This window comes from Rhinolophus sinicus, chromosome 2 (genome assembly GCF_057876585.1).
Source record: "Rhinolophus sinicus isolate RSI-liver-muscle chromosome 2, RSI-T2T, whole genome shotgun sequence".
NCBI lineage: Eukaryota > Metazoa > Chordata > Mammalia > Chiroptera > Rhinolophidae > Rhinolophus > Rhinolophus sinicus.
Genome location: NC_142502.1, coordinates 7,501 through 21,259, shown reverse-complemented (window position 1 = coordinate 21,259; position 13,759 = coordinate 7,501).

Genomic DNA, 13,759 nt, shown 5'->3' with positions numbered 1-13,759 from the left:
CTTGGTAGGTGTTGTGTTCCTTGACATTTATCCAAGACCGTTACTACATTTTTAAGAAATTCCACATACATCAAGATTATTTCCCACTGCGTACATATTCTGTGTAAACATGATTGTAAATGGTTGCGTATATGCCATCTCACGTATATGTCGTATTTATAGACTTCCTCCCGTTAAATCTAGGTTGACTTCATCTATTTCTCTGCAATGAATATTCTAGCACTGTCCACACATTTAATATTAGTTCCTCAGAGTGCACTCCTAGCTGTAGAGTTTCTGCATAACTGGGTCTGTAAGCATTTTTTCCTGCTCTGACCACGTTTTTCTGAGATGATGCCTGGAAGGAGATTAGACTCAAAGTTTGAGTTACCAGTTGAGCAATAAGAATAATGTATGCAGACAATTTTCTCAGTATCTTTCTATTCCAATTCCACTATCCAGTAAACTATCTGCTCAATAGATGGAAAAATAGGAGTATAAATATTAGTCTTGTCTAATAGCAATAAGCCTCAAGTACAACTTTATTTAAAGAAGTTTTACCATTATTTTTAATATGTTCACTCATGTGAGTTTTAAGTGTCATCATCAGAACAATGAGTGACACCTGTTCCAGAGGCCTAATGCTGGAGTTCCCTCTCTCAGAACTGCAGTCTCACATGAAGAAGTGACGATTAGAAAAGGAGCCACTCTGGGCTAAGCAACTAAAAAGATTTTTCCCCCCCGTGACTGACAAGAGACCAGGCTGGTGATCAGAGGAGGGGTTGGACTTTGGGCCCAACCAGGCCCCCCCCCCGCCCCCCCCCCCCGTAGTATCCTTTCATTGGAAACAATCAGGTCAACCCAGGAGCTTGTTCTCTCTCATATGTAACATACATGAGTTCCCACGAGTTCCAATGAGACTACTGGCTATTCTGGTTTTCAGAAGGCCTGGATTCTCGTCCTTCTCTCCCTGAGTATGGGATGGGATTTAATTCACAGAGACTAAGGTCTCAAGAGCCATGTGGCACAACCCTGCTGCTGTTCTGTGGTCATCAGTGTTTGGTGGTGGCTTGTGTGTGTGCCAATCCTTGGTTGAGTTCATTCAGCAACTGCATGTGCAGACTCAGCACCAGCCCCTCTGGGCCCACTGGTACCCAAGATGCTTTTCTGGAAGCAAAATCTGACCCAGACCTAAGGCAGCCTCCTGCTGAAAGTTGCTGTGTTGCGGTTACAGGACTAGCACTGAGCCCCAACTTTGAGAGGTCAGCATGTCTCAGAGTTGGCCTTACTTGGCACAAGTCATAGGTGTGGCTTTTGGAAATACTGCCATTTTGGAAATACCTCCCCTTACACTGTTAACATTCCTGGGCTGATCCACCGCCTTGTGAGCCCCTGGTTTCCCAGTTGCTTTGGTTACAGTAAAAGCAGCAGTCATTCTGGGCTTCAGGTCAGGCCTTTTCCTAATCCACCGAACCTTACTTCCTCCATGAGCTGTGCTTTCTGGGTGATACAAAAACATGAGACACTTAGATAAATGTAACGAAACGAGGATGGTCTGTACAGTGAGAAGTATAAAATATCTCCCTTATAACTCATAAGTTATGTAGTAAGACAAACCAAAAAAAAAAAAAAAACCCCACAATAAAAATATGTTACCAGATGCTTCACTTAAAAGAATACATAGGACTGACTGTCCATTAAACCCATGTAAAGAGGCTCAGCATTCATTGGTCACTACGGAAATGCAAATGAAAAGATAAGGAGCTAGTACTTCATAGCCAGTAACAGAACTAAGATAAAAAGTGTAATAATTGATGAGTACTGGAGCGAATGGAAACCTCATCCGTGGCTGATGGGATTATGAAATAGTGCAGCATCTATGGAAAACAGTTTGGCATGTCTTTAAAATGCTAAACGTACAGTTATATGATTCATCAAGTCCATTTATCGAATTGAAACCCTACATACATGTAAAGAACAGATGTCACGTATAATAATTCACAACACGTGACTGGATAAACAAATCGGGGTATAGCCCTATAATGGAATTCTACTCAGCAATAAAATATAGCAAACTAATGATCACTCAACTGCATGGTTAAATGTGAAAAGCATTCTAAGTAGAAGTCAGACACACAAGAGTACACACTCTGTGACTCCCGGATATGCCACTCTAAAACAGATAATGTCTAATGACAACAGATACGTCCCTGGTTGTCTGCGGCTGGGGGTGGGAGAGCAACGGACTGCAAACAGGACCACCATGGAACCACTGGGAGCGATCTGTCTGTTGACGGTGGTGGTTCCATGACTATTCATTTGCTAACACTTTAAATGGACCCAGTTTGCTCTCTGTAAATTGTACCCTCAGTAAAGCCGATTTTAAGAAATACTCAGAAAAACGGATTTTGGGGAAACAAATCTTCAGCTCCAAGTGAATGCTCACAACAAGTTGTACTCATCATTGCTTATTTTAAAAACTACAGACACCTGACTGTGAGGTGCCCCGTCTGCTGAGCCCTTTACTGCATTAGGTTATTTCTATCTATAACCGTACGAGGAACATAATATTCTCCCCCCTCTAGTTAAGTGAACTAGAGTTTGGAATTTTTAAGTAATTTGCCCAAATTCACATAGCTAGTAATGGCGAAGCTTCAATTAAAAAATAACTGGCTAGTGTGTGTCTGGTCTCAATACTATAATGCCTGGCACATGGCATAGCATCTTATAAAATAGGCTATTCTAACTGAAAAAGTAAATATGCCCTACCATCGTTACTCTCTTGGGAGAATAATAATTCTCTCTGAAAAACCACTCAGAGCTCCCTCGAATACTGTCCTGTCTCCCTCTGTCATTGTGTTGATGACATAATAACTTAAAATGCAACGGCTACTAAGTTGAAATTAGAATTTGAAGGGAAGAAAGTAATTATGTTTCAAACATCATGTGGCATGTGAGTTACACGCACCATCTCGTTTAAATTTCACGGTAAATCTGTTCATATTATTAACTTCCACTTCATAAGCTCAAAGTGACCTGGGCCAGGTTGCACAATAAGAAATAGAGGGGCCAGGGTTCACACCCAGATCACTTTGGCTCCATAATCTAGAGGTGCACTATTTTCTGAAACTCCTTGCTGCCTCCACATCTGGCTAAGGATCTTGGCGGTTTACTAAGAGGAATAGAAAAGCCCTGAGGAATTAAAAAACCCCAGCATCACAGTGTCCAAAGCTATAGGCACATGGGGGGGGTCAAAGTATCTTCTTAACATTCATCCCTTCATTAAGCATACACTGATGAAAACGGTGGCATTGGTTTTCTTGTTACACGGCAGGAAGGGAAAGAAATTGATTTAGTTAACTTTGTCCTTAGCTGAGTTCCAAACTAACTATGTTGCTAGTGTCTCAGCAGCTGTACAGGAATCAAGTAAAATCAAAGTAATGGTGTATAAAACCAGCTATTGGTTGTAGTTGGCAAGTTACTCCAAGAATGAGATGAATTTAAGAGATGGATGGCAAGGGAATAGAGATTCCACAGATTTTGGGCTTCAAACAGTTTGAAAGACCAACCGCTTTTGGTTACGTCCATCAGCAATTACAGTTTAGATATTTTCAGTGACAAAGTTCACTCAATCACACAGTCCTATGGAAAAAGATTAGATTTAGTGTGTATCACCTTATAAATAAATGAATTCTATCCTGACTGTCTGTTAAGCATTGAATTGTGTCCTCCCAAAACTCACGCTCGGAAGTTATATCCCCCAGGCCCAGAATGCGGCCTTTTTTGGAGAAAGGGTCTTTACAGAGGTCATCAAGGTAAAGTGAGGTCATCAGATCACCAATCCAATACCTCTGTTGTCCTTATTTTTTAAAAAATGAGAAATGTGGACACAGACACACATAGAGTAAAGATGATGTGAAGACACAGAGAGAAGACAGGTCTACGAGTGAAGGAGACAGGCCTATAACACATCCTTCGCTCACAGCCCTCAGAAGGAACCAATGCTACCAACACCCTGATTATGGGCATATAGCCTCCAGAACTGTGACACAATACATTTTTTTTTAAGTCCACACTATGTGGTACTTGTTACAGCAGGCCTAGGAAACTAAGGCACCGCTTTATTTAACATTGCAGCTACACCACTGGCACTGCCGATCCTCTTTAGTTGGTTATTTCTAGTTTTTCCAGAGTACTTGTTACCTTTAAAAAAAATCAATATTTATATCATTTATTATGTGTTCCCGTCTCAATGAATTTATCACAAGGAATATTAGTTACCGATGTATCTTCTGTGCCTAGTAATCGTGGCAGGCTCATACCAGGCATTTGAGAAATATTTCTCAAGTGTTGAATGAATCAATGACGACATCAACCTTTATCCAGTGAATCACAAATGGGCAGGTGTCATACATTTATCACCAACCAATAAGTAAAGACATAGTCATCTTTTAGCAAAGAGGAAGGGGAGAGGATAGTCCTTGGATAATGAAGACACCGCGCTTGGCACCTGGAGATACATCCTAACAGACATCACAATATACATAAAGGGTGGTATATGTGGAAGTGGGTAATCAGAGTCTAAAATATCATGCAAGACCAAAGGAATTAAAATAACCGAGACCACTTTGAAGAACAATAAAAAGTGTTTTGACCTACTACTGTCACGGCTCACTGTAATGCTCTAAGAACGAGACAGTGATGTATTGGCCTAGGGTAATTCACCAGGACTTGGCAAACAATAGATCATAGTCCACATCTGTCCTGCTGTCTACTATATTTCCCCCCCAATGTGTTATTATGAAAAATTTCACACATACAGAAAAGACGAAAGAATTTTACAGTTATCACTGATAATCCCAGATTTAACATATTTGTTGGATTTGCACCGATTATTTGCATTATTTCCCTTGATTTGGAAAAACTATAGTCAGTAAAACTATTGCCACTCATTATGCATCAAGCAAATGGTATTAGAGTTGATTAATCAGTAGCTATGTTATTATTCTTCATGACCACATTCACAGTTTTAAGAAATGTGACATATTTCACTTCAGAATGTCCTTAATGGAGCATTAAAAAATAATTTTATAAGATCTCAACTTTTGATTACCTGTCTTATAATATCTATGTAACAAATATTCTACAATTTGTATTTAAATTGTCCCCAGAAAGAGCACTTGTGTGATCATAAGATTTGGAAGCTCAACTTTGCACGAAGGAAAATTCATGCAAAATAAATAACAGCATTTCTTGGCAATATAAAACTGAGCTTCAAATGAAAAACAGAATTTTGGAAAAGTTGTATCTGCCACTGTGAATGTCACAGCTTCCAAGTACTTAAGACTGATGATAGTGATGAATATGATTTGATGTAAAATGAAATGTGTTCACATTCGTGAGATCTGCATAGGTCATCGAACCCATAGTTCTTTGAAATAACTAGTGTATGATGTTACAAAATCATTCACGAAACTACAATTTAAAGTGCACGTTAGACCAATGGATTGTAATATAATACCGCAAAAAAAGTTTGCCTGTGTAAAAAAAAATACAGACCCTCGCCCAAGACTGGAATGGGGAGGGTATAGTAGGGGGAGCTCTCACTGCTACACGGATGACAAAGCCCTACAGGAAGAGCCCCTTGGTTATCACAGCTCTCCAAACTCCTAGAAAAGAATCTCTGCTTTTCTGCTGGGGACTGGCAGCACGGCTGTCCACGGCTGCATGTCCTGGGTGGGAATTCTCCCTTTCCCCCCAAATAAACCTTTTTTTTGGTTGTTGAAGGAATATCTAGTTGACTTTTTGTTTAAGGTCAACATCTGTATGATCTCAGAGTGTACATTGCTACTAAATTATCCCTTGTTCAGTTTTTACTGTCTAAGAGCAATATCCACAGTTACTGGATCAGTATATTAAACTACCTGTCCTTTTTCAACTACATACTTGGGCGTGTCCATATTTCCTTAATGCATTTCCACAAGTACAAGATGTAGATTGAATGCAGAAGATACCATGAGACTCCAGCTAGTTTCTATTAAGCCTGGCATTTAAAAGATTGTCTCCCAGGGCAATGGAAATGTTGTAAATCTTGATGAGATGACTGTTGAAAAACTATCAAATTACTCAAAATCTTTGAAGTTAAAAAATTGCTCTCTTTTTAGGAGAGTTAGTGAAGTATAATATCTATATTCCATACAATTCATCATTTTAAAGTGTATCATTGTGTCACTTTCAGCATAATCGTTCCCATTTAATTATGGATGATACATTGACAGACCCCCAATGGATGCCTGAAACCTCAGATAGTACTGAACCATACATATATATTCACTTAAAGGAAGAACTTTATGGCTTTTCTTTGGTGTGTCAGAATTGCCAGCATCACTATTCTTGTACTTTGGAGCCATAATTAAGTAAAACGAGGGTCACTGGAACAAAAGTACTGCAGTACTGCTGCAGTCCACCTGATAACCCAGGTGACTAATACGCAGGGAAAATATATAGCGTGTGTACGCTGGAGAAAGGCATGATTTACATCCTGGGTGAAAAAGTACGTAATGTCACTGGATGTCATCATGCTTCTCAGAACACTGCATTTTAAAACTTAAATTTTTTTTAGTGGAATTTTCCATGTAATAATTTTGGACCAAAGTTGACCACGGAAAGTGAGAAAACATGGATCTAGGGGACCCTGGTATTCACACAGTTGTGCAAACCTCACCACTGTGAAATTCCAGAACATTATCATCACTCCAAAATGAAACCCTGTCGCCATTCACAGTGACTCCATTCCTTCCCCTATCCCCTAGGTACCATTACTCTACTTTGTATTTTTAGGAGTGTACTTAATCTGGACATCTATATAAACCCATATAAAGAGAAGCATTCTATCGGTGGCCTTTTCTATCTGGCCGTCATTTAGCGTTCTGTCAAGGTTGTTTTGCGTTGGTCTGAGCTGGTCTGTCACGATGCTATTGCCTATGGACGCCTGGGGTCCTTGTCACTTGTCGTGAGCCGCTGTAGATATTTCCCTGACCTGAAGCAATGTGGCCGGACCCGCCCTTGTTATTATTATGATTGTAAGAATGACCTCAGCAACAACTATCAGGAAACTATGAGGGGGGAAGAAAACAAGGTTTATAATTTACAGCCCGTGGAAGGTCTGACTGTCCCTGGCCACACGGTAAGGTCCTGGGTATAGAGGGAGTGCACGTGCAGACCTGCGTTTCTGCCTTTGTAGGGGCAGATGTTGGGAGTACCTTGGGTTTCAGAGATTCACTCTATATTGGGTCACTCAAGCAGGCAGAAATTTAGGTCAACTTGGGCTTTTTTAAAGGGGAAGTTTATGGGTGAGGCAGCCTGGCTCTCTCTGTTACTGTGTACCTGTGCAAGTATATTTTAGATGGATGGTTTAAAGTTGGTGCCTCAGCAACCAAAAGCTTAATGCCCAACAGTTACATTACAGTAAAACAAAACTGAACTAATTTTCAGGCACTTATACCACAAAAGTTCATCTCTGTAGTTAGGGTATTTATCAGTTTATTTTTTTATGGCTGACAATAGACTTGAACACACCTTTCTCCATAGAAAACACCAATGGGCAAAAACCACAATCAAACAGATGTTAAACATTATTACTTGCGTAAATGAAAATTGAAATCACAATACGATACCCCTTTCACACACAGTAGAATGGCTATGGTTTTGAAATCACTGGAAAGTAATAATTCTAAACTACCATGTCAACACCACACCGAAATAGTGGAAAAGACATCCCAGTGTATTACACAGCACAAGCCCTACGCAGACCCAGTTCTCCAAAAGAGGTGAAGCTAACCGCCCTTGGCGTAAGAGGCACTGTGGGGAGACCGTATTAGCGCCTTGGGTAACGTGGATGATCTGGGCTTTGGAAGACAGCAAGATTTCTAATTCCAGTTTTCCATATTACTATTCCAAAAACCACCTATATTAACCAAAACAGGGTGGTATTGGCATAAAATCAAACACGGAGATCAGCGGAGCAGAATCCAGCCAAATTTGAAGCAGCAGAAATGACACTGGGAATATGGGACAGCTGTACGCAAAACAACAGCACTGAACGCTATTTTACACCACAAATAAAAACCAACAATTTTCACTACTATGTCTTTTCTGTGCTGGGCCCTCTAGTGGCCAACACTGGCCAACACACCTCCCGCGAACCGCAGAATCGGCATAGTCTCCTTTCCTTTGGCTCTCGTTCATGCCTCCTGGGGAGACAGAGAGGTAAAGCAGGTACAGAAGGAAATCCTGTGTCGTGTCCCAGCCGGAGAGCGTCCAGGATAGATACAGTGAAAAAACCAGTTCTCTCACAGAAGATACCACTGCAGGACACGAAAGGCATCATGGCGTCTGTCACGGCAGAGGCCTCTCTTCTGATTCTCTAGCGGCCCCAGCTCTGGTGTGACCCTCTGCTCTCATGAGATTCCCATGACCACGTTTATTGTGCAAACTGCTGTTCTCCTGTGACTCCAGTGGCCATGTTTCGCGCGCGAACCTCTGCTCTTGCGCGATTTTGGCGGCCATATTTTTCACGCGTAAGTGCTGTCGGGAGATACCGGCGGCTGTGTTTGTGGCGAGATTTCGGCAGCCATATTTTTAATGCGGAAGTGCTCTTGGGAGATCTCGGGGGCCATATTTATTGCGAGATTTTGCCGCCATATTTTAATTCGGAAGTGTTGTTGGGAAATCTCGGCAGCCATATTTATCGCGAGGTTTCGGCGCCATATTTTCCCGTGAAAGTGCTGCCGGGAAATCTCGGCGGCCATATTTATCGCGAGATTTCGGCGCCCTATTTTTCCGCGAAAGTGCTGCCGGGAAATCTCGTCGACCATATTTATCGCGAGATTTCAACGCCATATTTTTCAGCGAAAGTGCTGCCGGGAAATCTCGGCGGCCATATTTATCGCGAGATTTCGATGCCATATTTTTCGGCGAAAGTGCTGCCGGGAAATCTCGTCGGCCATATTTATCGCGAGATTTCGACGCCATATTTTTCAGCAAAAGTGCTGCCGGGAAATATCGGCGGCCATATTTATCGCGAGATTTTGGTGCCATATTTTTCCGCGAAAGTGCTGCCGGGAAATCTCGGTGGCCATATTTATCGCGAGATTTTGGCGCCATATTTTCCCGCGAAAGTGCTGTTGGGAAATCTCGGCGGCCATATTTATGGTGAGATTTCGGCGCCATATTTTTCCGCGAAAGTGCTGTCGGGAAATCTCGGTGGCCATATTTATCGTGAGATTTCGGCGCCACGCCATATTTTCCCGCGAAAGTGCTGTCGGGAGATCTCCGCGGCCATATTTATCACGAGAATTCGGCGCCATATTTTCAAGCGAAAGTGCTCTCGGGAGATTTTGGTGGCCATATTTTTCACACGGAAGTGCTCTTGGGATATTTCAGAGGACAAGTTTCTACCGTGAAACTCTGCTGTCCCGAGATTCTGACAGCTATGTTTCTGTTGCCTAATTTCTCTCAGGAGACTCTGGCAGCCATGTTTCATTTACCCGTGCCCCTCACATGCAAAAATAACAGAGACGTAAGCTCTGAGAAAGAAGACATCTCCTTAAGTGTCAAGGCCGGCTAACGCGTCAAATTGTTAAAAAGGTGGTAGCCCAGTAGCCATTTTCACACACGGTTTTTACACAAACCACACTTCAGGGAGAGGCTGGCAGGAAACTGCCTGCCTCCCACAGTGCACTGCATATGAACGATGTCTCTCAGGGGCAAAGCAGACAGGACCAGACAACGCCGGAGCTCATGGAGGAACGTAGAGCAGAAGTGTCTAGCCAGAGAGGGAACTCACCTCAGGGTCACTTCTACTTAGGGCTCTGATGATCCATAATTGAGCTGTAACACTACTGAGCCGCTCCACAGCTATGCCATTCTCACAGCAATGCTGTATCACAACAGAGCCATTTTTACTGAATAAAATTTCCATCTTCACTGCAACCCCAATTTGGGAATTCCTTTTGACACTGAATTATGGTCAACGGTTATAGGTTGACAGACACCTGCTGCCAGTGCCAGATTCGGGACACAAATCCTTGGTTTCCTAACCTGTACTGGGTACCTAACAATTTTCACAAAGCTGGACAACAGACCCCGGGACATCGATCGGATGTCCCAGAGTAGAACCCGGACCCCAATTTGAGCCAGTCCCAAAGCCAGAACACAAGCTAGACACTACAGATGCTGGACAGCAACTGCCAGAGCCTCTCATGTGATGCTGGACCAAGGATACTAGATTGCAGACATCAAACCTTGAAGCCAGAGCTGGACATATCCTACAGACATGGGCCCAGACTTGAAGCTGGACCCAACCAGGCTTGAACCCCAGATACCAGAGCCCGACTAGGGACCGAACCCTGAAATCTGAGCACAGAGAGAATCTAGTGCTATAGAAAGTTTTCCAGAACTTTGTAATAACTGCATAGTAATCTATTTGAAACAACCACATCAGTAATATGCCAGAAAACCAGAACACATCCAAGTCTGTTACAGGGGACAACACTTATGCAGACCCAAGTCTCCCAAAGAGGTGAAGTTAATTAGAGGCACTGTTGGGAGACTGTATTAGTAGCCACTGTGCCTCGGGTGATGTGGGTGACCTGAGATGTGGTAGACATAGTCAGATTTTTATTTCCAGTTTTCCAATTCACTAGACCATGAACTATAGTAGCAAAAACAGCGTGGCATTGGCATAAAACCAAAGATACAGATCATAGAGCAGAATGGAGCCCATGACTGAACTCACATAAATGGTGCTAGGAACACTGGACAGCCACATACAAAAAAAATCATCACTGAATACTTACTGATACCACAAAAAAACCCATGATTTTTCACACCAAGCCCTTTCTATGCCTCATTTTCGGATAACAGATAAGTTCTTCCCCACCTCTCAGCAGACTGTACACACAGGAAGATTCTCCTTACCTTTTTCTTCTTTTCCACAGTTCCTGAAGAGATACTGAAGTAAAGCAGGTACAAAAGCACGTTCCACCTCGTCTTCAAAGATGTAGTACCTGCAGGGTAGATACAGAGGTTTACCAAGTTCCCTCCAAACAGGTTTGGATATTCTCTGAGCTAAGAGTTCAAACTGATGTCTGCTTTGTTAAATACAAAGAGCATTTTTTATTAGTTTCATGCGTTTAGAGAATGGTACAAACTACAGAATACTGAACCTAGAACATTATAATTCAGATGCCCCTTTTTCTACCTTTTGACTTAAAGCTGCAGATGTTAAAAATGTGACTTTGTTAAAATGTGACTTTGTTAAAAATGTGACTAACATATATTATGAAGAACTCTTCACTTATTGAAGGGTACATCGCTTATCACAGTAAGGTCAAAGCCCCATTGAATTGCCCAGAGTGTAAGTGCACTAGAGTTACCAAGAAAAACAGTAGAAGGAGACATTCTGTGCATACATATTGATGTCTAAAGTTCATCATTTTTGAAGATGAAGTAGAATAACCATTGCCTCCTATTCCCTGCATTTGGTTCACTATTTTTACGGGAGCATCACAGAGAGATCACAGACCACTCAACAACCTATGTGAAGCCAGTCACGATTTGCCCTTGTGTAATTTAACTGTATCATTTTCTGTAACACATTTACTATACTGGAGGGGTGAGGCCCTATGAATGTATATGGGGCCTGGAACTTCAAACCTCCCATCACCTTTTTCCGTTTCACACATCTGTCCAAATTGCTAACTCCAAATATGTACACTTTCACATTAAGTACATTCTTTAGATGACAGGCAGCACTGTAGTATTTATATGAGCATCACCACGAACGCGTGAATGATGCCTTGTGGTACATTACGACAGCTATGACATCTCCAGGTGATATATTTTCTGCACCATTATAGTCTTCTATGGTCACGTTCAGTCTCATTGACAGAAACATCACGATGTGATGCATTTCTAGAGACACAGAATGCAACTGAATGAAGACCTCAAAAATGAATGCATCCATCTTCAGTCATTTGTCATAGGAGGAAACCATTCATTCAGGTAGAGTCTTTTCAAAAAAATGGTGATGGGCAATGGAGTATCCCCAGGTGTAGGAATCAAATGGGGCCCTTAACTTACACCATAAAATACTGACTCGAGATAGATCGAATTCTCACATGCGTGAGATTAGATTAAGAAAGCTAAAAGAAAACGTGATGAATGTCTGACCTAGGACTTGACCATGGTTTCTTTAATCTGACACCAAAGGAGAAGTAATGAAACAAATAATGGAAAAATGATATTTACTCAATATTGAAAACTTCTGTGTACCAACAGAAGCTATGCAGCTGCATTATTTGAGTGCAGACATAGTTCCTGTAATGCTATTCAAAGTTTTCACGTTTGAAATTAATGGAAAGTAAATTACAATTCTACACAACAATGTCAAAACCAGACCATGAAAGCAGAAAGACATGCATTTCATAGAGTCCAAGCCCTATGCATATCCAAGTTCACTCAAGGAGGTGAAGCTGTTCACCCCTGTTGCAATCACCGTGTTATTAAAAGTCAATGTGTGAAGACTCCATCAGCAGCCGTTGGGCCTCAGGTGACATGAGTAACTAGAAATGTGTCAGCAGACACAGCAGGAGTTTTAATGGACTTATCCAGGCCACTCGAGAAAAGACAAAAAATCATAAGCAATACAGTGGAATTGACATAAACCACACACATCAAGGAAGCAAAACGGAGCTTAAAATGAAACCTACACGAATGGCAGTGGAAACAATAAACAGCCGCTCGTAGAACCATGACACTGAACCCCGTCTCGCTTCACATAACAAACACCAGCCCTGGTTCCACACCCAGCCCGGCCTCCGCTCTGTCCGCCGGGGCTCAACACCCCCTTCAGCGACTCGGCAGCACAGGAAGCTCCTCCTCACCTTCTCTTCCCTCGTCCAGTGTTTCTCTGGGAAATACTGAGAGAAGCAGGTACAGAAGGCAGTCGATGCCGTCCCCAGAGCAGCAGCGTCTCCACGGCAAACACCGTGCTAAGCAAAGCTCTCAAAACAAACTGCACCTCCGGTCGCGGGTAAACATCCTGGCGTCTCTCGCTCTCCTGGCTCTCGCGTGAATATGGTCCGTGGGTCTCACGCTGGGCTCGATCTCGGATCTCGCGAGATTAAGGTTAGGGATAGGGTGAAAGTTTACGGTTTATGTCTAAGGTTAGGGTTAGTGTTAAAATTTACAGTTCAGGGGTAGGTTTAGATGTTGGGTTTAGGGTTAGGGTTTGCGGTTTTTTGTTTTGTTTTTTTGAGTGTTTTTTTAAAAAAATTTACTGGGGGTGACAATTGTTAGTAAAATTATATAGATTTCAGGTGTATAATTCTGTATTACATCATCTGTAAATCCCACTGTGTGTTCACTACCCAGAGTCAGTTCTCCTTCCATCACCATAAATTTTATCCCCCTTACCCTCATCTACAACCCCCCCGGCCCCCCTTACCCTGTGGTAAATATTAAAGTATTGTCTGTGTCTATGAATTTTTGTTTCTCATTTTTTTTCTTGTGCTATCAGCATTTGGATTTGGTTTCAGGGTTTGGGGTTGGGTTGGGGATGCTGTTTGGGTATGAGGTTTATGGTATAGGGGTTCAGGGTTCGTGCTAGGGGTGTGGGTTTTGGGGTTAGGTGTTCCATTTTGCGGTTTAATTTTGGGGTTTGTGTTTGTGTCCTGTTTTGGGGTACATGTCTTTGGGGTTCATGGTACAGGTTTTG